At 43.0% G+C, this 26729-nt stretch overlaps 1 protein-coding gene across 1 annotated transcript in view; it reads left to right on the plus strand.

Moving 5' to 3' along the window:
• The first annotated feature begins 304 nt into the window (after positions 1-304).
• Positions 305-26729, plus strand: part of ATXN7 (ataxin 7) — a 164141-nt gene continuing 137716 nt past the window's right edge. The window contains exon 1 of the mRNA XM_089675994.1: positions 305-408. The gene's annotated coding sequence lies outside the window, so the exon portion shown is untranslated. The remainder of the gene's footprint in view (positions 409-26729) is intronic.

Here is a 26729-nt window from a genome sequence, read left to right on the forward strand (position 1 = left end):
CATGGTGTGAAGCGGTCCTAAAGATGGTTTCAAACTTCTGTCAGATTACTGTTCTTGTCCCCAAGACATAGATTCTCCCATATTGCCTATCTAGGTGACATCTGTCAGACAGAACCGGAAGAGAAAAGTAGTCTTCTCTGCAGACAGCCAAAAATAACATTGGTTGGAGTTAACCTTTAATAACACTACATATCGTAATGCCATGCAATTATTTTATAATTACATTTTTTTTTAATGAAAGTGAAGTTCTCATTTGCATATTGTATTATGTGTAATTATATTGTTCTTTATGTTCCATTCTGCAGAGCTGCACTACAGAAGGAAGAACCAGAAAACTAGGAATCTTTTCTGAAGCTATTCATAAATCAGTAACTACATCCTTAAGTTGTAGGAATGCATCCTTGAAAGGTATGTGGCTGTCTGAGCTTCACTTTCTAGGGACAGATTTGTTTTTTTTTTCCCTGGATAATTGATTAATTGACCATTCACCATTATATACTAATCAGCTATTGAAATCATATGCAGTGTAACTGCACTATTCAATAACAGGAATTCTTGTTCCTAAAGCTGGCCTGATCCTAAAGATGGACCGAAATTTGGTGAGTTAAGCAGGGGCAGGCTGAATTTCTATCCATCAATGGTCTTTCCCGTTGACAGACAACGATCTGTCGATTGTCTTTTATCGAATGAGATGCTGGAAATTTTTCATTCGATCAGTGGCTGCAGCGCCACCCAGTGTATTCTGACAGTGGAGGAGTCCTTGCTGTCAGAATACAATAGCACAGCAGGGAGGATTCCTCCATCCACCATGCTAATCTGTTAGGTCATTCTAACAATTTATGGCCAGCTTAAAGGCTAATGCAGGCCATAGATGGGTCGTTTATCGGCCGAATTTTCGTCCGCACGAAAAATCGTCCGATATTCACGCCGTTAGTGGGACCAGCCCGTCAGCCGTTTTTCACGGATCTTCTCGTTTATTTTTATTGGTCATGCTGGAAAATCCACGAAAAACGTCCGTTTTTCATTGACATTGGTGGCAGCATCGGCAACGGGGCTGACCGATTTTTAGTTTATCGGCCGACAATTCGGCCGATAAATGGCCCGTCTATGGCCAGCCTAAGTTCAACTTTTTTTCTTTTCATAATGCCAGCTTCCCAATGTACCAATATAGTATTAATAAACTTATTTTGCAGAAAAGAAAAACCTTTCTATTCTTCCTGGACCATCCCTTACCTCATCCTCCAGTTGGTTGTATAGAACATTTCTGTATTACTTCCTGGACAGACATTACATTGTGAAAACCAGTAATACACAGAACAGGAAGTAGTTCATCAGCTGACCTCTTTAACACACAGCCTGCACCTGCCCTGCCCCTACAGGAGATGGCTTCCGCCCACATCTGCGGGTGCATGAATTTCCAATGCAATCAGCGATCACCGTTCTCACTAAATACTCCATTGATTTTTTTTTTTCTTGCACAGATCGTTCATTTGGCAGAGTGTGCAGGAGCTAAGCGATCACAGCCTATGTGGATAGAACAGTAGTATTGAAAACAAGGGAAGTGTGTCTTGGAAGTATGTAAAGCTCACCATATGTTTTACAATCTGACTGTACAATCTCTTTTACCATCAACTATAGTGGAAGGGTCTCCCTGACTTTATACAGAGTGATTGGATAGATAGTGTGTCCTCTTATTATATAGTTTTGGTAAATCTAAATGAGATGATATAATCAGATTGTATAGTGTATGGCCACCTTTGTACACCTAAAATGAACTAGCCGCACTTTCGGCCATTATTGTGAACACCACCCAAAACGCAGAAGCAAACACACATTTTGCCATGTGAAAAAACTAGCGAGCAATGCAGCAAAAAGCAAAGTAAAAATCGTGCAAACTACAACATGCCAAAATGTTTACATTGGAAGGTTTCCTCTGTGTTCCTGTTATGACAACTAAAAATTTGGGGGTTTTCCCTCACTTTTAGTTCCAATGACAATGCTCACTGGGACAGATGGAGAAAGTATGTCTCCTTACCAGGGACACAAACAGCAGGCAAATCTTCAGTGGTGCTAAGTAGTGTGGGGGTTGGGGAATAGAACCATGTTATACATTAAACTCTAAGCACGGGTGTAACATGAAACTTGGTCAGAAAGGTGGACTATTCTTTTAAGGTGTTCACATATAGAAGATATACTGATTCAGTCAATCACATTTAGCGCAGGAAATTATTTTATATCTCTGGCCATTTTTCGACTTTTCCAGGCATCCAGATCTTTTCTGTTCTTTCTGAGGACAGATTTGGCTATTTTGGATTTTGCTGGCTGAACGTTGTCTTTCTTCAAGATAAGCCATCATGGAGAATACCTTTCTGTTCTCCGCCTTGTATGTATTTTAGAAGAAAAATGTATTTGTCAGATATTTTGGGTCACTGGTTGTTCGTGGACATTTGATGTTTTTGGGGTACCCCATATCACACTTTAGTAAACCAATATCAGACACCTTTAATGAGAGATGTCTATTACATGAGCCCAGTAGTAGTCGCTTTACAATGCACTCAGTCACCTATGATGTCTTGAGTATACACTGATTTTGGGCTGTTGAAGGGACACATCTTTTTAGGGCAATCCATGACAAAGCCCTTTTGTTGTGTATATGCAGCTGTTTAGCAGAGTTGTTTCACCTGCTAATTAGAAAAAGTAACCTTTAGGAATGTAGAGTGTGTCTTGTTGAATAACAGAGGATGTGTATTACACAGAATTCCTTTCTTATTCTGTCTATGGAATTTCAGAAAATCCACTGAGGGACCACATTTACTATAGTTAAGACATGTATGATGTAGAGGGGGAACTGTTTGATTAAAATGGAACTCATCTGTACCACAAACTAGAACCTCAATTTAAATTAAAGGCTCAAGGTTTTTTAACTTAATGTATTCTAGGCAGCACCCTCTAATACCTACCTGAGCCGCATTGTGATTCAGCAATGTGCACTAGAGCCTCGATTCTCTGGGGATTCTCTCTCCTCATTGGCTGTGACAGCAGCAGAAACCACTGGCTCCCACTGCAGTCAATCACAGCCAGTGAGCCAATGAGGAGAGAGGGGGGCAAGCCAACATTCTGTGTGTGAATGGATACACAGAGCAGCGGTTCGGAAGCAAGTCTGCTTGGGTGCTCCTATAGCAAGGTGCTTGCTCTGGGGGCACATTGCAGAAGCACTGACGGGGAACCCGAGAAGAGGAGGATCGGAGCAGGTAAGCATGACATGTTTGTTGTGTTTTTTTTTTTTGCTTTTAATATAACCTTAATTCACTTTAAAATGGTTCTAAAGGTACAAGGTTTTTTTTGTTTGTTTTTTTACATTAATTCATTTTGTACATTAAAGGAAAATACCTTCTGCATGCAGCTCCCCACCAGCCCCTCTTAACCTCCTTGGCGGTATGATTCTTTCCGATTTTTTTTGTGCTGAAAGCGGTACCATTTTTTTGCATGGAAATATGTAGTTTTTTATTGTAGGCTGTAATTTTTAGGAATAACTCACTGAAATCTGTACGAACAAGAGTCTAGTAAACATCCCGGGTATGATAAAACTTGAAACACGAAATCATAAATTATAATTTAATAAATAATCATAAAAAATAATAATATAATAATAATACATTTAATTCAATAATATAATCAAACCAAAAACACTGAAATTTGAAATACAGAGGCAAATTCGCACATCGCTGAGCAAAGTCGCAAAATCGTTTTCAGTGTCTGATGACGAATTTTACCACGAATCATTATCACTCAATTCTGCAAGTAGTTCTGATTTACTATCGCTGTTCTAAAACCGCATTTGACGTAAAGGGACGCTTTTTGGACGCCATGGACTTTTCTAAGTTTCCAGGCAGAAAGAACAGTCAAAATGCAGGCAGGGCGCAGGACAAAGCAGTAGGGACAAAATATATGTGAAATGTATTAAAACAGCAATGACAGCAAAAATGAAATTTTTTTTAAATTTCAAATTTCCCGCCGGTTCCAGTGCCCGTATGTCCCGACGTCACAGGAACCGGAACACAGAAGCTGGATGCCGGCATCGGCCGGAAGAGATGGCCGGGGATGCTGCAGGGGACACATCGCGGGAGCGAAGGACAAGGTAAGTGCTGCAGGGACCCCCTGAGCAACGCCGCATGGTAAGCCCGAGTGTAGCTCGGGGTTACCGCTCTTGGTATTGAAATTTTACCCTACACTCGGGAAAACCACTAAGGAGGTTAAATACTTACCTGAGCCCGATCTTGATTCAACAATGTGCAGGAGGGCAGCAGCTCTCCTGGCTCATTCTCCCCTCTTTGAACAGAGAGGTAGCAGTGGGAGCTATTGGCTCCTACTGCTATCAATCACAACCAGCACAGCCAGCAAGGGGAGGGGTCGAGGTGCTCTCTGTGTGTCAATGGACACACAGTCAGCTCGGGAGCAAGCGTGCACGAATGCCCCAAAAGCAAGCGGCTGGGGGGGGGGGGGCACCTAAGAAGAGGAGGATCGGGGCTGCTCTGTGAAAAACCATTAAAAAGACACTTACCTGTGATCCAGCACTGTCCTCATCCGGGCCAGTTTTTCTCTAGACTTGGGGTTCCAGGCAGTTTACTGTGAGAAGTCGGATGTAACTCCTTGCAGCTTCACAGCCAGCTTCACACTGTGCATGCGACTTATGAATGGCCACACAGACTGCTGGGACCTGTGACATTGCCCAAGAGGTATCAGGCAGGGGGAGAACTTCTGATGGAATCACCTAGGCTATTCCAGCAGAAGTGGGAGTGGGTACCTGACAAAATTACTAAAAAATAAAGTGCCAATAATGTTAAAGGAAAAAAACAAATAGAAGGGAGAAATGGAACTGGTTTAAGGTGACTTGGCTAGTTAGTCAAGATGGGGGATCTGTGACTGTAAAAACATCAGACAAGATGATTGACTTTGTGAGAGCTGTGTCCATTGGTGTTGGGACCATGTCATAGGATTCAGCCCCACTCTAAGCCTCGGTTCACATGTATGCGATGCAGGAAACGCAGCGAATCCTGTGCGTCGCATTCATGCGATCTGCTGTGGGTGTCAATGTTAAATTAATGACACCCCAAAACAACTCACAAAATGTAGTTCGGTTGCCAGAATCGGATTGAATGGTTCTGAACACCCATGCGATCCAATTCAGGTGTGGCGAAAAATGGGTCTTACACTATTTTGGTGTGGATGCAGTGCGATTTGAGCCATACAAAATGAATGTGTGCACCGCACAGATATAGCATGTGATTTGCACAAGAATGCGGTGCAATTCCTGTGCGAACATAGGCGTGCGCAAAAGGGGTGCCTGGAGGTGCCTGAGCACACCCTAATCACTCCATGCTGCACATATTCCCCCTGCTCCCTGGGCCTTTGTTTACAATGCTTTAGTTTGTGAATGAACAGCAGGCCATTCAGCACAGAGCATGTAACTGTATTGTTTACATACAGTTCTCCTCTGCATCGGAGATGCTTGGCAATCACCAGGCGCCGGCGAATAATCACCGGCCGGGACCCGATGATTGACTGCCGCTAATGGCAGTGCAGGTAGGACACGCGCGCACCTTGCAAACACCCCCTACCCGGAAATGCAAAATCATCTATATATACGTGATTTTGCGTACCCGTGCCGCCCTGTAGCAGTATTTCTGCTATAGGGTGTTCGGGAAGCTGTTAATCTATTTTAAAATACCTTAGATTGTACGCCCCTTGAGGGTTAGGGCCTGATGTGAATGTACAATATATATGTAAAGTTCTGCGTAAATTGACAGAGCTATATAAGTACCTTAAAATAAATAAAAATAAAATGTTTGTTTACATTTATTTATAAAAGTGTGTTTTGAGCTTTGGGGTGCAAACCCTAATGCCATAGGCTGCGCAATCACATGTGATGTCCCACACCACACAAGTGTCAACCCAGGCTGAAAGTGTTGATTACAAAGAGTGGTGGCTGTTTGTTTACACACTCAGATAGCAGACCTTAGCTAATGTTTGGTAAGCTACAAGCAATAGCCAGCTCGGGTTTCTCTCCTTAAACCCATAGGCTGGACAAAGGAAAATGTGTAGAAGGAGCAATCTCCACTGCCAGCCATTGTATGCAGGTAGCCACAACACCCAAGGCTGTCTGATAGGATTCAGTCAGTATTCGGCTGATTATATTTCACCTAGCTCAGTCGATTTTTTTTTTTTTTTTTTTAATCGACGTTTGTTGAGTAGGGTGGTGCTTACAGGGCTATCCATAGCTCATATATTTGGCTGATTTAGCAGCAAATTGGCCAAAATTCTAGCTATTTATGAGGGCCTCAGTAGTTTGTTAAAATAGATAACCCAGCAAGATCTATATTCAACATTCCATTCTGAAGGCAAAGGATGCTATAACTGTGGCATCAAAACTATTTAGAACTTAACAGAAGTGTTTTAAATGCATGCAGAGCAAATTGGGTAGTGAATAGGTAAGATGTGGTAGAGAACAGAAAAAAATAGTCAGCTGTACCTTCTGGCAGGGGCTGGAGGCACCAAGACCAGGGACACCCAGAGGCATCAAAGGAAGGCCTAATAGTAGTTATTTGTCTAAGGGCCCTTGGCGGTTTTTGTTTTTCACTGGGAGTAGTTTAGTACAAATTTTACAAAATAGCATAGAATATGCCAGTAACCTGATGCTCTGGCACCACCTAATCCCAAGCTTACAATTCTTCTAACCAAGGTACTGCCACCCTAAAGTAGAACTTCACTCTCTCAATCAACATTGACTATTTTTAATTTTTTTATGCTGGTAGCATTAGTAAATAGATAAATAGAAAGTATATCATATTTACTTGTTTTAAACTTTGTTTACATTTCTTCAGCTACTTCCTGGTTTCCATGCCTAGGCAAACGATGTCATATATCCCAGCGGTCTTCAGGAGGGGAGGGTGGGTTCTCAGCTCAGCCAATGCTTCCTATGATGACTTTCCTATAGACAACATGTTCCCCTCTGTCCAGAGAACAGGACGCAGTAATATTAAAACAGGAAGTGTCATGGGTGAACTTACTGATAAAAAGCCCTCACTGTGGGGCTCAATTTAACATCCATCTGGGCTTTGTTCACACCAGTGCGTTGTGGGAATGCACTCATAATCTTGTTCTTTGCTTCAGTGCAGAAAACACACTGCCTCTTTACAGACGTGCAATACCAGTGTCAGTACCATACCATTTTTAATGGCGCCCCTATGCATCTTGCAAACACGTGCGTTCGCACACTCCAAAATGCATGGTACCATAGTAAAACTAATCTAACATAGTACAATGTAGTTTGGTGTGGCGCAATTGTGAAAATGGTCCAGGCACCTCTTTTGTGCATTTCTCTCGCATAGGGCAGCCAGATGAATAAAGTCTTCCAAAAGCGTTGGTTCTGAAATCTTGGCAGATCCGGGACAGATGAGTATAAGACTGGAAGAGGGGATAGGAGGGGAGCGTACTAATAAAAGTGTAGCTGCACTAGAAGTGCAGTTAAACTTTAAAGTCAAACTCCATGCAGATGTACTAAAACACTAGTTACGTAGCAATTAAAAACTATTATTGATAAAACTCCATTAAAATTTAGATGCTCCACAAAAAAAAAAAGTCATCTTTCACTGTAATACTGCAGTCCTCTCTGGATTGGATGTTGCCAGTCCTCCAGGTTAAATGGTGGCCAGCATATTTCAACCAACTACGTTTGAGCCCAGGCTGTCATGGACACACCCGCTAGTTGTATGTCATCATGCCTGCCTGGGCTCAGAGTACTACTGCACTGAACGGCCCTCACATCTTATTACTTGCAAGCAATTCAGTGCAGTAGTAAGGTTCTCCACCAAGAGGAAGGACCCGTGATATCACCAGACTGGCCAAGAGACCCTTGTAAAAAAGGTATGTGTGTATCTTTAATATTTTATAAGTTCTAATTTTATATTTATTTTTAACCCCCCCCCCCCCTTTGTTTTGCAAAGGGATGTTAAAGTAACACTGCTTAACAAGCTTACACCATGCTGTGTTACTTGGTCACCATGCTGTTCTGTCTGGCAGGAGTATTAGGACCACAAGACTGGCTGAACATAAACAAAATCCTTTGGAAGGTTCACATGTATGTGTATTTAACCATTTAATTGGAGTTCAGGTTTAAGTGGATTAAGAGCATACTTCTTGCAGCAATTTTAATTCATAGGTGTCTGAGGTTATCAAATCTGCCTGGCAGCACTGGGATCCTAGGTTTGAATCCCATCCAGGACACCATCTGCGTGGAGTTTGCATGTTCTCAATGTGCTTGCTTGGGTTTTCTCCAGGTACTCCAGTTTCCTCCTACTCTCAAAAGAAGTTTTGGTTTTTTTTTATCTTAATGCATTGTATGCACTAAGGTAAGAAACCTTCTGCATGCAGCTCCCCTCCCAATCTCCCCCAGCCCCCCTAAATACCTACCTGAGCCCTATCTTGATCTAGTGCTGTGCACGAGAACATCAGCACTGTCCGCTTTCTCCCTTCTACTTGGCTCAGAGACAGCAGCAGGAGCCATTGGCTTCCGCTGCTGTCAATCACAGCCGTTGATGAGGGAGTGGGGGCAGGGCGAGCGAGCGAGCACACACGAGTGCCCCCATAGTAAGCGTCTTGTTATTGGAGCATGTGGGGGGGGGGGGGGCTGAGTGGGAGCCAGGAGCGTTGGGAGGACCCAAGAACAGGAGGATCGGGGCTGCTCTGTGCAAAACCTTTACACAGAGCAGGTAAGTATAATATTATTTATTTCAGGTACTTATATAGCGCTGTCAATTTATGCAGCGCTTTACATATATATTGTACATTTACATCAATCGCTGCGCTCAAGGAGCTTACATGTTTTTTATTAAAAAAAAAAAATCATTTACAATCACTTGAATTAACTCCTGTCTAAATTGTCCCTAGTATGTGTATATATGTGAAATAGGGATACTAGATTGTACGCTCCTTGAGGGCAGGGACTGGTGTGAATGGATAGTACATAAAGTGCTGCGTACATTGACAGGCCTGTATAAATGGCTGTAATAAATAATAATAGATTTGCCTTTTCCACATGCCGAGCGCTGGATCTGTCACGTCCGTGAGCTCAGAAATCATGTCACGTTGTCACAGATCAGGCAGTAGTCATATAATTGTTCTGTTTTTGCTTCAGGATCAGGGTAGAGTAGACCATTGTGTTGAAATTATGTTGCCTGGCAACCGTGGCTTTGCATAAAAAAATAGATTAATTCATTTTAAATATGTAGTATGGTAGTTTTGTGTCTCCGTACTTCCCTAAGAGGTGCAGTAACCCTATTTACATACATGCACTCGGCTCATTCGCCTTATCAGGAGGACTAGGAAATGGATTGCTGGGAATTAGAAGTCCATAAATAAATGCTTGTCAGTCAAGCGTGTCGCACGCAAAATAATATTCCTAAAAAGCAATGTGTGTGCAGTGCAGAAGTTCCTCTACAAGTGTAGCGGTCCACCAGTGCGTTAAAGAGAACCAGTCCCAACTGAGCTCATGTGAGACTCTGAACATTCATTCTTCATTCATTTATTGATTATAATTCTGCAGGCTTACTTGTGAAATATTTATATTTGCCTCCTTGCTTTGCCGTATTGATTTTGTTGTTGTCTTTATCAATTGCCTGACCTTATCCAATGCACACTCAGTAGCTGGGAGACAGTACATAGGCAGCAGTTGCTTAAAGTGGTTGTAAAGGGTTTTTTTTTTTCATAACAAACATGTGATACTTACGTACGCTGTGTATTGGTTATGCACACCGCAGCCCCAAACCTTCTGTTCTTGGGTCCCCTGCTGGTGGTTCTGGCCCCTCCGCCCCTGCCAAGTTTCCCCATAGTAAGTGGCTTGCTAGGGGGCACTAGTGTGAGCTCGCTCTTGAGTCAGCTGTGTGTGTCCATTGACACACAGAGTGCAGCTCGGACCCGCCCCCACTCCCTTCTCAGTTGGTGTGATTGACAGCCAATGGCTCCTTCTGCTGCCTCTCAGTCCAGCACATTGCTGGATCTCGATCAGGCTCAAGTAAGTATAAGGGAGGGCTGGGGAGGGGAGCTGCTAGCAGAAAGTTTTTTACCTTAATGCACAGAACTACTTTAAGAGAATGGATAGGAGCCCTGAAGACTTCCCTGTATACTTATTTTATAGTGTTCCTGTAGTCCAATATTACAATAGCTGTGTAAAAGAAAAAAAGAGAGAGAATCTGAATATTGGGTCGGCAGCTTTTACACATTGTAGGGCTTCCATGATCACTTTGGCCTTAGGTGGGGATGAGAATTTTAGAATTGAAGCACCACATTGTAATATTTAAGTCCAAATAGCTATTGTGTTTTGGTACGGCTGCCCCCTTATGCAAAAAGGGAAAATGTATATGGACACAAAAAAACTACAAGCACTTGGTCTCAAGGGGGTCGTACAGCGTACATTTGGGCATATTTCTCTACCTAGAAGTCACAGGTGCAGGGTACAGCCTTCTGCCAGCAACTTTTCAAAACCAATGACAGGCTGAAATACAAAGTGGCTGTATGGCAGTATTTGGACATCCAAGTGGTACGTGCCTACAGAGATGTATGCGCTGCCCCAGACTTGCGTACGGAGACGTATGCTCTGCTAGCAGTCTCTTACTGATTTTGACAGGCTGATGGCAGTGGGCTATATGCTGCATCTGTGACTCTCGAGTAGAAAATGACACCCCAATATGTGCTGTACGGGACCACGTGCATGCACCCTTATCAACATTTAACCACCTGCTGATGGAGTGCTCCTTTTAGGCTTGGTTCACATCTGTGCGTGTGGTACCGCTGTGAATCCACATGAAAATCCGTGCAGCCGCACCACCCGCACAGAGGAATGTGGACCCACGGGCGGGTGCCATTAGCTCTAATGGCACGCCGCCTGCACTGGAAAACTCAACGGTACTGGGAACCGTGGTTCCAGTGCGTGTTGCGGTTTCAGAAGAAGTGCAGGGACTTCTTCCCTGTGTGTCACGGGGCACAGGAGTCCATTCAAATGAATGGGCTCTCCTGCCCGCGCAAAACGCGGCCCGCACAGCCGCATATATGTGAACCAGGGCTAAAGGAGATGTACAACCAAAGCTGTTTTGGCAGTACTTCTGTGCATCACAGGAGTGCAGTTCGTTCAGCACTCCTGTGACCCGGTTTCAGCTGACAGTGGGCTGACATCACTCAGCCACCCCAGGCTGGGAAAAGATCCCAGATATCGTATGTACTCTCCAGCGCCTCAGGATATGCACAGCCAAAATGGAAGCCAAGGGTACCAGGACAGCGACAACCAAATGAAATGCTTCAGGGGTGCAGCCCTCCTCAGACGGGGAAATCAGCCACTCTCTATCCAGTGGGAAAAGATCCCAACTTCAAAGTCGGGATCCACCCCAGAGTCTGGAGCGGCACCTGGCTCAGCCCCTCAGTGATCTGCTGAGAGCGTAAGCCAGCCGCTACCTCCCCTCCATAGCCCAGCGCTCCAGTAAGCCCCCGGGGGGGGGGGGGGGGGCAGAGCAGACAGTCAAGTGAACACTGAGTTCTCACCCTTAGAGCCAGCGGGGGACAGATGTTGACTTTGTAAACTTGAATATTTTATAGTAAATCACTCATAGGCAATGGTTGTCAGATTTCAGATGACCTGACTCAGGCTAAAGTACCAGACACAAAACAATGTAAAAGCAAAATAGGAGTTTAAAAAAATCACATATTGTAAGTAAGCCCATACAGTTCTAATTATTTAAAGCTAGACTCCTATTATTTAAAGCGGACAAATATTAAAAATGACCAATCAATGCAGCTACTGTATGTTAAGTGTATTTTTAAATGTGACTGGTGTAAATGATATTGGCCGTCTGTAGTCCTTTGTACTGAAGAACTTAGGCTGCAAAGGGGAGGAGCAGCAGCAAGAGCCAGTTAGGCTGTTTTGCATCCATATGGTGTTAACAGGGAACATGCCAGCAGGATATGAAGGCAAGTGATGATTCATTAGCTTTCTGCTGCTGTTAAGCTGACCATACATTGATTCATCTGGTTCAGCAGGGACCAGCCAAATTTTGATCCATGTACAGGCAGGCTGGTTGTACAGAAGGCTATCTACCAATACACTTCTGTACAGCCAGCCTGTTGGGTTTTTCCTAATCGATCAGTGTCGCTGGCTATAGCCAGCAGCACTGATCATTTTATTTTGACAGCAGCGAAGGCTTCCCCCCATCCAAACACAATTGCACAGAGGAATGATCATTGAAGGTGTGGATGGGGGAATCCGATCCTTTTTTTTTTTTTTTTTCGTTAAACCTGCTGGTTAAATGAAAAAGATGAATGCATGGGCTGCTTTGCAGTCAGCAGTGTGATGGGAGTGTTGGTTGTTGTTGACCAAGCAGTACTATTGCTGCAGCAAAGGTCATGATTCTGGCTACTGTATCTGGCAGGAGTGCCTGAATTACAAAGATAAAACCTTTTCCACAGACCTCATTAGCTGCTAGCCTGCTAGACTGATGTTTTACATTCATGCTTAACCAATACACGCCCGGCCAATGGCCAAAAGGCGGCCGGCAAAATGTACTGGATTTCCCGGTTGGACGCCAAATGGTGTCCTCCTGCACATGCGCACTTTTCGCGCTTGCAGAGTGGCGCAGCGGCGCTATCTCTCACCGGCCGTGTACCTCGGACACGGCCGATGACAGATCTGAGTATCGGCCCCGTTGCCGGTACCATGTGACCTGCTGTTACCAATCGCAGCAGGTCACATGACAGTTGTATACAATGGATGGCTTCATTCATGCCATCCATTGTATACTACTGTCTAGCTGTGAGTGGTCACAGCTAATCACATGCACATGTCATGTGATTAGCTGTGGCCAAATCACAGCTAAGCACAAAAAAAAAAAAAAACCCTGAGTGAATGGATGTCATTCAGGTAAATGCTTGCTTATAGCAAAGTAATTCTTTGCTATAAGCAAATTGTGTAAAAAAAAAAAAAACAGAAAGAAAATACTGATCACTTCCCCAAAGTAGTACAATGTTACTATGGTAACATTGTACTACTTTGGACATAGTGAAATATGTAAAAAAAAATCTTAAAAAAAAGAAAACAAATGTAATAAAAAATAATAAATTTTTTTTTTTTTTTCATATTGTCACCAGTCAGTGTCCCTGTTCACCGCCATCCAGTTATATGATGACGCTGTACTGCACTGGTGACAGTATGTAAAAAAAAAAAAATAGTGAAAATAATTTTTTGCATTTTTTCATTTTCCGAAAAATTATGAAAAAAAAATACAACTTCAAAAAACTCGCCATGCCTCTTATGAAGTACGTCGGACTGTCTACTCTGCAAAAAGGGGTCATTTGTGGGATATCTGTACTATTCTGACATTCTTGGACCTCAAGAAATTAGATTGACTGTCAGTACTTCAGGGTTGATCAATACTCAGATCTATCCCATAATTTGTGAACTCTATAACTTTCCTACAAACTAAATAATACATCCTAATTTGGGTTATTTTCACCAAAGACATGTAGCAGAATACATCTCAGCCTAAATTTATGAAGAACAATTATTTATTTGCAAACTTTTAAAAAAACAAAAACAAAAAAAATGTGTTTTTTTTCAAAATTTTCGGTCTTTTTTTGATAATTTAGCAAAAAATGAAAACCCCAGCGGTGATTAAATACCACCATAAGAAAGCTCTAGTTGTGTGAAGAAAATGATAAAATTTTAGTTTGGGTACAATGTTGTATGACCGCGCAATTGTCATTCAAAGTGTGAGAGCGCTGAAACCTGAAAAATGGCCTGGGCAGGAAGGTGTAAAATTGCCCGGTATTCATATGGTTAAAGTGAGCCGTTATTTTGCACATGCTCAGTACTTGATGATGAAAGGTGAGTATGTGATGCTGGAAGACGGTTAAAGCAAACATGTTGTTCTGGCCTGCATGGGCAAAACACAGGTTTGCTTTAAGCCCTATGACTGGTGCTTTTTAAAGAGGAAGAAAACCATCCCAGACTGTTCTCGTGAAATGTGCAATCACTGGTATGCTAGGCATACACAGATCAGCAGGTCAAGTCATATTGGATGTGTTAATGCACATTGAATGACATTTAATTTTCAAAAGGTGCTCATTTCAGTTGATTTAAATGACAAAATCCAGGTGAACACACCCTGAATGCAGCATGTGGCACTTTTGTCCACAACACATCACTAAGCCCTGGTGTAAGCAGGGCAAGGTAAAAAGCATGGGATTTCACGCCCATGTGTTTTGCCTGTTCTTAAAAATCCTTATCTTGTATAAATAAACCCTTTAAGTCTTAGGCTTCATGTTATTGATGCTGCTCCTAGGGGAGTCTGTTGGGTTTTTTTTCTGCCTCTAAATGCCCTGGCATTTTAGCCGTTTACAGGCCGAAAAAAACCCCACTGCCAGCACTTCCAGGAGCAGCGGCATTTTGGCAGAAAAAAATGCTCAGTGTGCCTAAGCGCTAGGCGTGTTTTTCCTTTCAGTGGCCAGAAAAAACTATAATTCTAGCTAATGAAATGAATTAACACCAAGTTCGTAACACACCTAAATGAGTCACATACTTTTACAAGCGTCAAGCTTTTTTTCTTCCAAAACACCGCTGCCAGGTGGAAAGGCATCTAGGAGAGAGAGCAAAAATGTCCAGCGTTTATGACGCATTATTCACACCACAACTTGTACAGCCAGAGGCATTGCAGTCCGTTATGCTGCATTTTGATGCATTGCGCTGTGGTCAGAAGCCTCACTTTCTGTAAATTTGAATGGCATCTTGCAGGGTATCGCACCCAAAATGCAGCATGCAGGTCTTTTTTTTCCTGTGTGCTGCAGTGCTGTGCTATGGCAGGAATGAGTCCTGTGAAAACAATGAGAATTTGATACAGATGCTGCAAAATTGGGAGATGCGTGTCTGGTGTGAAATAAGCTATAAGGCAATCGGTAGAAATATCAATTGCACACCCAATATCAACAAAATAAGAGCTATACAGAAAATCCGGTGCCAGATGTCCCAGTAGGGATTCAATCTTATCAATCCCTACCAGTAGTAATCAAGAAGAAACATGGGACTAGTATCCTATACAGTGTGCATAGAAAATATACTTCATTATACTAACAAATTGAAGGGGCAGATTGTCCAAAGAGCACCCAGGTAGAGGCAGGAGGAAATGAGATCTCAAGAACAATATTTTTGGGTGGTCCCCTTTCTCCGGTAGACCCAAGAAAGGGGGTCACCTTGAGACATTATATCTTTCTCCAACTACCTCGGTGCTATTTGGGTGTTAGTATACAGGTGAAACTCAAAAAATTAGAATATCGTGTAAAAGTTCATTTATTTCAGTAATGCAACTTAAAAGGTGAAACTAATATATGAGATAGACTCATTACATGCAAAGCAAGATAGTTCAAGCCGTGATTTGCCATAATTGTGATGATTATGGCTTACAGCTCATGAAAACCCCAAATCCACAATCTCAGAAAATTAGAATATTGTGAAAAGGTGCAATATTCTAGGCTCAGTGTCCCACTCTAATCAGCTAATTAAGCCATAACACCTGCAAAGGGTTCCTGAGCATTTAAATGGTCTCTCAGTCTGGTTCAGTAGGAATCACAATCATGGGAAAGACTGCTGACCTGACAGTTGTGCTGAAAACCATCATTGACACCCTCCATAAGGAGGGAAAGCCTCAAAAGGTAATTGCAAAAGAAGTTGGATGTTCCCAAAGTGCTGTATCAAAGCACATTAATATAAAGTTGTGTGGAAGAAAAAAGGTGCATAAGCAGCAGGGATGACCGCAGCCTGGAGAGGATTGTCAGGAAAATGCCATTCAAAAGTGGCGGGGATTTTCACAAGGAGTGGACTGAGGCTGGAGTCAGTGCATCAAGAGCCACCACACACAAACTGATCCTGGACATGGGTTTCAAATGTCGTATTCCTCTTGTCAAGCCGCTCCTGAACAACAAACAACGTCAGAAGCATCTTACCTGGGCTAAAGAAAAACAGACCTGGTCTGTTGCTCAGTGGTCCAAAGTCCTCTTTTCTGATGAGAGCAACTTTTGCATCTCATTTGGAAACCAAGGACCCCGAGTATGGAGGAAGAATGGACAGGCACACACTGCAAGATGCTTGAAGTCCAGTGTGAAGTTTCCACAGTCTGTGTTGATTTGGGGAGCCATGTCATCTGCTGGTGTTGGTCCACTGTGCGTCATTAAGTCCAGGGTCAATGCAGCCGTCTACCAGGAGATTTTGGAGCACTTCATGCTTCCTTCTGCAGATGAGCTTTATGGGGATGCTGACTTCATTTTCCAGCAGGACTTGGCACCTGCCCACACTGCCAAAAGCACCAAAACCTGGTTCAATGACCATGGGATTACTGTGCTTGATTGGCCAGCAAACTCGCCTGACCTGAACCCCATAGAGAATCTGTTGGGCATTGCCAAGAGAAAGATGAGACATGAGACCGAACAATGCAGAAGAGCTGAAGGCCGCTATTGAAGCATCCTGGTCTTCCATAACACCTCAGCAGTGCCACAGGCTGATAGCTTCCATGCCACGCCGCATTGAGGCAGTAATTGCTGCAAAAGGGGCCCAAACCAAGTACTGAGTACATATGCATGCTTATACTTTTTAGAGGTCCAATATTGTTCTATGTACAATCCTTGTTTTATTGATTGCATGTAATATTCTCATTTTCTGAGATTGTGGATTTGGGGTTTTCATGAGTTGTAAGCCATAATCATCACAATTATGACAAATCACAGCTTGAACTATCTTGCTTTGCATGTAATGAGTCTATCTCGTATATTAGTTTCACGTTTCAAGGTACATTACTGAAATAAATGAACTTTTGCACGATATTCTAATTTTTCGAGTTTCACGTGTATATATCTATGATCCACGTGTGCTGTCCATATAATGTAGAGTGTGTGCTAGTTCAAGGCAAACCTGATGTCCTGGTTAGCATGGTAAACTTCCCTCCTCCAGTGTGCTTCCATCATTTCACTGTTATTGTAGAGTGCTCTGAAACATGGGTACTATACTGTACCAAACTGGGATCCACCCCTCCCTAGCTCAATGATGGGTAACCTACTGTTGGTAGTGGGCCCCAGCTGCTCTCAGGGTCCTGCTACTCCACAATGCAGCTGAACTGGTGTACATGGTTCTGGAGGATGGATGGAATGCCACTTTAAAGTGGTTCTGAAGGCAGAAGGTTTTTTACTCTAATGCATTAAGGTAAACAACCATCTTTAGCCCTCCCCCATAAAAAAAAAAATTTACAGTCACTTTAAAGATTAATGCTTCTTTTCTCATTTGAATGTTAATTCCACTTTTCTGGAAAAATATATAGCAAATAAAGAAAAAAATTACTATAGCATACACAATCCATATTGTAATTGAATGCTGACCTTTCCTTTTCATTCTGCAGCACCATCATTTTTTGTAAAATTCATGGCAATATGACAATCTGGAGGCATTTTGTGGACAGTTGGTGTACAGAATGCCCCCAGAAATGTCAATTCTTGCTTGGGTGAAGATCTCTGCACTAAGATACAAGTCAGGTTTTAGGTATCCTCTGCAACAAAGATGCCATTTTGGGTGAGATACTCCCTAAGAGTTATTATATGTAATAGTTTGTGTGTGTGTGTATTTTTCCATGAAATGAAGCAAGGCATTACAGAATATGTTACAGTATTTCGATCTGAAAGTTCAAACTATCATCAGCGTAATGGTGAATAACTTCTAAAGCAGTGGTTCTCAACCTTTCTAATGCCGCGACCCCTTAATACAGTTCCTCATGTTGTGGTGACCCCCAACCATAAAATTATTTTCGTTGCTACTTCATAACTGTAATTTTGCAGTGGGAGGAGTAGTGCCATGTCATTGGTGTCAGTGGGAGGAATAGTGTCCCATCACTGATGTCAATGGGAGGAATAGTGCCCCATCATTAGTATCAGTGGTACGAATAGTGCCCCATCATTGGTGTCAGTGGTAGGAATAGTGCCCCATCATTGGTGTCAGTGGGAGGAATAGTGCCCCATCATAGGTGTCAGTGGGGGGAATAGTGCCCCATCATTGGTGTCAGTGGGGGGAATAGTGCCCCATCATTGGTGTCAGTGGGGGGAATAGTGCCCCATCATTGGTGTCAGTGGGGGGAATAGTGCCCCATCACTGGTGTCAGTGGGAGGAATAGTGCCCCAACACTGGTGTCAGTGGGAGGAATAGTGCCCCAACACTGGTATCAGTGGGAGGAATAGTGCCCCATCGTTGGTATCAGTGGGAGGAATAGTGCCCCATCATTGGTGTCAGTGGGGGAGGAATAGTGCCCCATCGTTGGTATCAGTGGGAGGAATAGTGCCCCATCGTTGGTATCAGTGGGAGGAATAGTGCCCCATCGTTGGTATCAGTGGGAGGAATAGTGCCCCATCGTTGGTATCAGTGGGAGGAATAGTGCCCCATCGTTGGTGTCAGTGGGAGGAATAGTGTCCCATCACTGGTATCAGTGGGAGGAATAGTGCCCCAACACTGGTGTCAGTGGGAGTAATAGTGCCCCAACACTGGTGTCAGTGGGAGGAATAGTGCCCCAACACTGGTGTCAGTGGGAGGAATAGTGCCCCAACACTGGTGTCAGTGGGAGGAATAGTGCCCCAACACTGGTGTCAGTGGGAGGAATAGTGCCCCAACACTGGTGTCAGTGGGAGGAATAGTGCCCCAACACTGGTGTCAGTGGGAGGAATAGTGCCCCAACACTGGTGTCAGTGGGAGGAATAGTGCCCCAACACTGGTGTCAGTGGGAGGAATAGTGCCCCAACACTGGTGTCAGTGGGAGGAATAGTGCCCCAACACTGGTGTCAGTGGGAGGAATAGTGCCCCAACACTGGTGTCAGTGACACCAATGATTGGGCACTATTCCTCCCACTGACACCAATCTTGCTGACCCCTGCTCCAGCCTGGGCTCGCTCGCTCCCTCCCTCTCCCATGGTACAGACACTTACCGGTCAGATGTCTTCCTTCTCCGGCCGCTCTCCTCCTCTTCACTTGCTCGATCTTCGCGGTGCCGCTCGGCTCCTCCTTTCCAAGCTCCACCTCCTCGCCGGTGATTGGCCGCCTGTGTGCCTCTCCTGAGCTACAGTTCCGGCGGCCAATCACCGACGAGGAAGGATTGATCCCGGGGGTGTGTCCAGATGACAGGGACGGCATGTCATCCCGCCCACACCTGGAGACAGATAGAGGAGCGGTGTCTCGGTTCCTAAGGCCATCGGAAATATGTGTTTTCCGATGGTCTTAGGCGACCCCTGGGAAAGTGTCGTTCGACCCCCAAAGGGGTCGCGACCCCCAGGTTGAGAACCGCTGTTCTAAAGGGATGCAGACACTACAACTTTTCTCATCAGAACACAGATAGTGCACCAACTGATTAAAATGAATTAGTCACTTCCATTTAGAATCAGTATGCAAAAGACATAGTGGAACAAACAGCTTTACTTTCAGAGCAGGAAAAGGTAGGAATCTGCACAAAGTTTGCTAAAATTCCTGCAGTACATAGATCACCCAGAGGGGAATGTTTTTTTTCTTTTTTTTTTTTCAGCAAAAGTGGAGTTAGTCTTTAACCTCCCTGGCGGTATGATTATTTCAAATTTTTGGTGCTGAAAGCGGTACCATTTTTTTGCATGGAAATATGTATTTTTTTTAATTGTAGGCTGTAATATTTAGGAATAACTCACTGAAATCTGTCCGAACAAGAGTCTAGTAAACATCCCGGGTATGATAAAATTTGAAACACAAAATCATAAATTATAATTTAATAAATAATCATAAAAATAATATAAAAATAATAAAAAATTTAATTCAATAATATAATCAAACCAAAAGCACTGAAATTTGAAATATAGCGCCAAGTTCGCACATCGCTGAGCTCAGTCGCAAAATCGTTTTCAGTGTCTGATGACGAATTTCCCCACGAATCATTATCACTCAATTCTGCAAGTGGTTCTGATTTACTATCGCTGTTCTCTAGCTGATCTAAACCGCTTTTGACCTAAAGGGACACTTTTTGGATGCATGGACGTTTCTCAGTTTCCAGGCAGAAAGAACAGACAAAATGCAGGCAGGGCACAGGACAAAGCACTAGGGACAAAATGTATGTGAAATTGGTTGAGACAGCAATGTTTTACTATGTAAAATGTAAAAAAAAAAAAAATGACATTTTTTAAAATTTTTAAATTTCCCGCCGGCGGCGGCGCCCGTACGTCCCGACGTCACAGGGACAGGACACAGAAGCCAGATGCCGGCATCGGCCGGAGGAGATGGCCGGGGACGCTGCAGGGGACACATCGCGGGAGCGCAGGGTAAGGTAAGTGAAGAACACATGCCGGAGCAGTGCCGCATGGTATTCCCGAGTGTAGCTCGGGGTTACCGCTTTTGGTACTGAAATGTTACCCCGAGCTACACTCGGGAATACCGCTAAGGAGGTTAAAGTGCTTCTAAAAAAATGTTTTTTCAAAAAATAACAAACATGCCTATAGTTACCTGCTGTGTGCAGTGGCTTTGCACAGAACACCCTGGATCCTCCTCTTCTCGGGTCCCCCGCATGCTTTCCTGGCTCCTCCCTCCTGATGGGTCCCCCCACAGCAAGCAGCTTGCTATGGGGGCACCTGCTGCTCCATGTGTCCATTCACACATGGAGCTGTGGCTCAGCCCTGCCCTCTCTCTCTTCTCATTGACTCACTTGCTGTGATTGATAGCAGCAGGAGCCAATGGTTCCCACTGCTGTCTCAGCCAATGAGAAGAGAGAGGGTAGGGCCAAGCCACAGCTCCGTATGTGAAAAATCACCTAAGCCCCCTCTCGATCCAGTGATGTGCACTGGAGTGTGGCCTCCCTCTTCTCATTGGCTCACTTGCTGTGATTGAGAGCAGCAGGAGCCAATGGTTCCCACTGCTGTCTCAGCCAATGAGAAGAGGGAGGCCAGACTCCAGTGCACATCTCTGGATCGGGGGGGGGGCCTAGGTGAGTATTGGGAGGGGGGGGGATACTGCACACAGGTTTTTTACTTTCATGCATGAAGGTAAAAAAAACCTTTAGTCTTTACAACCACTTTGAGTGCATTAATCAATACGTATAAAAAAAATATTGGGAAACCCTGGAATCTTTACTAAAAACATTGCCCCCCTTTCTGCAAACTAAAGCTGACTGTAAAAACGTTTAAATCAAAATGGTTTTTTTTTTCTATTTTATTCTATTCCGTCCTATTCTGTTTTCCCTTTTTATCTTTTAGTAGTTAACAACATATCAATTTATTGGCTCACTTATCTGTGTGATGTCACTTGGTCCAGCAGATGCCTTCCTTCATGCACATATTTAGTGTTAATGATGTACACGTTATATATTTACAGTAATGTGTATTATACATAATGATGTGTATTTTCGGTCACACACATACATCCTCTGTGTGTACATGTAATATACAGTTGCAAGAAAAAGTATGTGAACCCCTTGGGATTACGTGGAGTTTTGCATGAATTGGGCATAAAATGTGCTCTGAACGTCATCTAAGTCACAACAATAGAAGAACACAGTATGCTGAACATAATACTACACAAACATTAGATGTTGCCATGGTTTAATTGCACATAACATGTAAACATTCGCAGTGCAGGGAGGAAAAAGTATGTGAGGCCCTAGCTTAATGACTTCTCCCAGAGCTAATTGGAGCCAGGAGTGAGCCAACCTTGACTCCAATCAGTGTGATGATATTGGATGTGTTGCTGACAGCTGTCCTGCCCTTAAAAAACACACACCTGTTTTGGGTTTACTGGTTTCAAGAAGCACTGTCTGATGTGAACCATGCCTCACAGAAAAGAGCTCTCAGAAGACCTACGATCAAGAATTGTTGACTTGCATGAAGCTGGAAAGGGTTACAAAAGTATCTCCAAAAGCCTTGATGTTCATGTGTCCACGGTAAGACAGGCTGTCTACAAATGGAGAAAGTTTAGCACTGTTGCTACTCTCCCTAGGCGTGGTCGTCCTGTAAAAATGACTGCAAGAGCACAGCGCAGAATGCTGCATGAGGTAAAGAAGAATCCCAGAGTGTCAGCTAAAGACCTACAGAAATCTCTGGCACATGCTAACATTTTTGTTGACACATCTACAATAAGGAAAACATTAAACAAGAATGGAGTACATGGGAGGACACCACGGAGGAAGCCATTGCTGTCCAAAAAGAATATTGCAGCACGTTTGAAGTTTGCAAAAGAGCACCTGGATGTTCCACAGCACTACTGGCAAAATATACTGTGGACAGATGAAACCAAGATTGAGTTGTTTGGGAAGAACACACAACACTATGTGTGGAGAAAAAAAAGGCACAGCACACCAACATCAAAACCTCATCCCCACTGTAAAACATGGCGGAGGGAGCATCATGGTTTGGGGCTGCTTTGCTGCCTCAGGGCCGGACGGGTTGTTGTCATTGATGGGAAAATGAATTCCAGAGTTTATCAAGACATTTTGCAGGAAAACGTACAGCCATCTGTCCGCCAACTAAAGCTCCGCAGAGGATGGGTGATGCAACAGGACAATGACCCAAAGCATACAAGTAATTCAACAAAACAATGGCTGCAACAGCACAGAATACGCCTTCTGGAGTGGCCCAGTCAGAGTCCTGACCTCAACCCGATTGAAATGCTGTGGCATGACCTTAAGAGAGCGATTCACACCAGACATCCCAAGAATTTTGCTACACTGAAACAGTTTTGTGAAGAGGAGTGGTCCAAAATTACTCCAGATCGTTGTGCAGGTCTGATCTGCAACTACAGGAAACGTTTGGTTGAGGTTATTGCTGCCAAAGGAGGGTCAACCAGTTATTAAGTCCAACGGTTCACATACTTTTTCCTCCCTGCACTGTGAATGTTTACATGTTATGTGCAATTAAACCATGGCAACATCTAATGTTTGTGTAGTATTATGTTCAGCAGACTGTGTTCTTCTATTGTTGTGACTTAGATGACGTTCAGAGCACATTTTATGCCCAATTCATGCAAAACTCCACGTAATCCCAAGGGGTTCACATACTTTTTCTTGCAACTGTATTTATAAACTGTGCAGATCTTATATAGTGATGGTGGGGATATGGAAGAGTATACTGTGTTTTGTGCATAGGTAACAGGTAGGCTGGACAATGGTAAATGTACATGTCTGTATGGTGGTAGTGACGTGTGATTGTCTGTATGAGAGTATATGATGTGTGTGAGCTGTCAGCTAGTCTGTAAGGTCCAGCCTCCTATGTGTGTGTGACTAATGTACAAAAGGTACAGATAATGGGAAATCCATGTGCCTGTAGGGTTGTGACGTAAAAAAATGCTGCCTCCTCCACTTTTGTGTCTTTTATAATGAATACATAAGAGAAATTCTGTCGATGTTTGTGTATAAATGGAACAGATGATTTAATTTTAATATGTAGATGTATGTATACATTTTGTGTGTTGACACTGATAGCAACATGTATGGGTAATATACAAATAGTAAATCTGTGGATTTATGAATATAACATACAGATTATTATCAGGACTTTATAAAAGAATAAACAAAAAGAGAAGAGTATGACGTATGTTTAGCTAGGTGTATATATGATATGAAATGTAGCTGTGTATAATATATACTCTAGATATTGGTTAAACTGTGAATGTGTCTGTACACATATCTACACTGATATGGACGGGGTAATGTGTTAGGAATGTAAGGATGCTCCATCGTTTGATGGAAATGAAAATGATCAACCTACAGAGGACTGAATTCAAAGACACCCCGAAAATCAAAGTGAAAAAATGATGCAGCCAGCTAGTCCATTTTGCTGAAATTTCATTGCAGTAACTCAAAATAGTATTCAGTAATTTGTGTGGCCCCCATGTGCTTGAAGGCATGCCTGACAACGTTGGGGCATGCTCCTAATGAGACGAAGGATGGTGTGCTGGGGTATTTCCTCCCAGATCTGGACCAGGGCATCACTGAGCTCCTGGACAGTCTGAGGTGCAACCTGGTGGCGTAAGATGGACCGAAACATGATATCCCAGAGGTGTTCTTTTGGATTTAGGTCAGGTGAGCATGGGGGCCATTCGATGGTATCAATTCCTTTATCCTCCAGGAACTGCCTGCTTACTCTCGCCACATGAGGCCGGGCATTCCCATGCACCAGGAGGAACCCAGGACCCACTGCACCAGCGTAGGGTCTGACAATGGGTCCAAGGATTTCATCCCGATTCCTAATGGCAGTCAGGGTGCCATTGTCTACCTTGTAGAGGTCTGTGCTTCCCTCTATGGATATGCCTCCCCAGACCATCACTGACCCACCACCAAAACGGTCATGCTGAACGATATTACAGGCAGCATAACGTTCTCCATGGATTCTCCAGACCCTTTAATGTCTGTCACATGTGCTCAGAGTGAACCTGCTCTCATTTGTGAAAAGCACAGGGCTCCATTGGCAGACCTGCCAAATCTGGTGTTCAATGGCAAATCCAATTGAGCTCTATGGTGCTGGGCAGTGAACACAGGGCCCACTAGAGGACGTCGGGCCCTCAGGTCACCCTCATGAAGTCTGTTTCTGATTGTTTCGTCAGAGACATGCACACCAGTGGCCTCCTGGAGGTAATTTTGTAGGGCTCTGGCAGTGTTCCTCCTTGCACAAAGGAGCAGATACCGGTCCTGCTGATGGGTTAAGGACCTTCTATAGCCCTGTCCAGCTCTCCTAGAGTAACTGCCTGTCTCCTGGAATCTCCTCCATGCTCTTGAGACTGTACTGGGAGAGATGGCAAACCTTCATGTATTGATTTGCCTTCTGGAGGAGTTGGAGTGCCTGTGAAACCTCTGTAGGGTCCAGGTATCTCCTCATGCAACCGGTAGTGACACTGACCCTAGCCAAATTCAAAACTAGTGATAAACAGTCAGAAATGATGAGTAAAGAAAAAATGTCAGTGGCCTCCACCTGTAAAACCATTCCTGTTTTGGGGGTTGTCTCATTGTTGCCCATCTAGTGCACCTGTTGTTAATTTCATTAACACCAAAGCAGCTGAAACTGATTAACAACCCCCTCTGCTACGTAACTGACCAGATCAAAATCCCAGGAGTTTTACTGACTTAATGCTAGACTCTGATTAAAAAGTGTTCCTTTAATTCTTTTGAGCAGTATATAAATGTACAATGACAAACATAATTGGATATTATATTAATATATTATTAATAATATAATATCCCATTATTATTGTCAGTGGGAGGAATAGTGTACCACAGGCCAATTACTTTCAACCAAGGGGCTGCAGTTTGGGGACCAATGCTGTAGACAGTAGAGAAAGTGAAATATATGGATATATGTACAAAAAAGGAGATGATATGCATAGAAGAGACAGATGATGGGGAATTTATGGATATGTGTAGAAGATAAAGATGATGGGGAATGTATGGATGTGTATATAAGGTAGAGATGATGGGGAATATATCTATTGAAGGGGGAGATGATGGGGAATGTATGGATGTGTATATAAAATAGAGATGACGGGGAATATATCTATTGAAGGGGGAGATGATGGGGAATGTATGGATGTGTATATAAAATAGAGATGACGGGGAATATATCTATTGAAGGGGGAGATGATGGGGAATGTATGGATGTGTGTATAGAAGGTAAAGGTAACAGGAAATATATGGCTGTGCCTATGGAAAGTTGAAGTTAGAACCTGTGTGTAGTGAAGGTGTAGACTATTTGTATGGTATACAGTAGTGACGTGTGTAAAGAAAGTAGAAACAATGTATATGGTGTAGAGAAGGTGTAGATGATATGGTGTATAGAAAGTGTAGACCATGTGTATGGTGTATATAAGGTTTAGATGGAAAGTATGATGTAGAGAAGGTATAGTTGATGTGTATAAGGTGTAGACAATGCGTATAGTATAGTAAATGTATAGATGATGTGTATGGTGTATATAAGGTATAGATGATGTGTATGGTGTATATAAGGTATAGTTGATGTGTATAGTATGTATAAGGTGTGGACAATGCGCGTAGTAAATGTGTAGATGATGTGTATGGTGTATATAAGATGTGGACAATGCGTATGGTATAGTAAATGTGTAGATGATGTGTATGGTGTAGAGAAGGTATAGATGATGTGTATGGTGTATATAAGATGTGGACAATGCGTATGGTATAGTAAATGTGTAGATGATGTGTATGGTGTATATAAGATGTGGACAATGCGTATGGTATAGTAAATGTGTAGATGATGTGTATGGTGTATATAAGGTATAGATGATGTCAGGGTGGATTTGATTTAAATCAAACTGATTTAAATCACTAGTCAGTAAGGCTTGATTTAAATCCTAGTTTTCTACATAGACTAATTCTTGCTGGTATAACTTTAATATGCAAGTAGATGAAGATTTTTAGAATAACAACTTTTCATATTAGTTTTTTTATCCCCAGTTTAATAGGTTAATCATTCATATTTGGACAACTTTTCTGTTGTACTTAGGAAGGAGAAAAATAATCATTACCTTAATAATAACAATTTAAATAGATTTATTCAACTGAAACAATAACATTCCAGCATATGTTATTTGCTTAAACATCCATGTTTGTTAACTAATTTGGTTAAACAAAATATATATATTTTAGGAAACTTAGACTGTCAGC

Source organism: Staurois parvus, unplaced genomic scaffold (assembly GCF_062004578.1).
Source record: "Staurois parvus isolate SC_StPar_1 unplaced genomic scaffold, SC_StPar_1.0 ptg000162l, whole genome shotgun sequence".
Lineage (NCBI taxonomy): Eukaryota > Metazoa > Chordata > Amphibia > Anura > Ranidae > Staurois > Staurois parvus.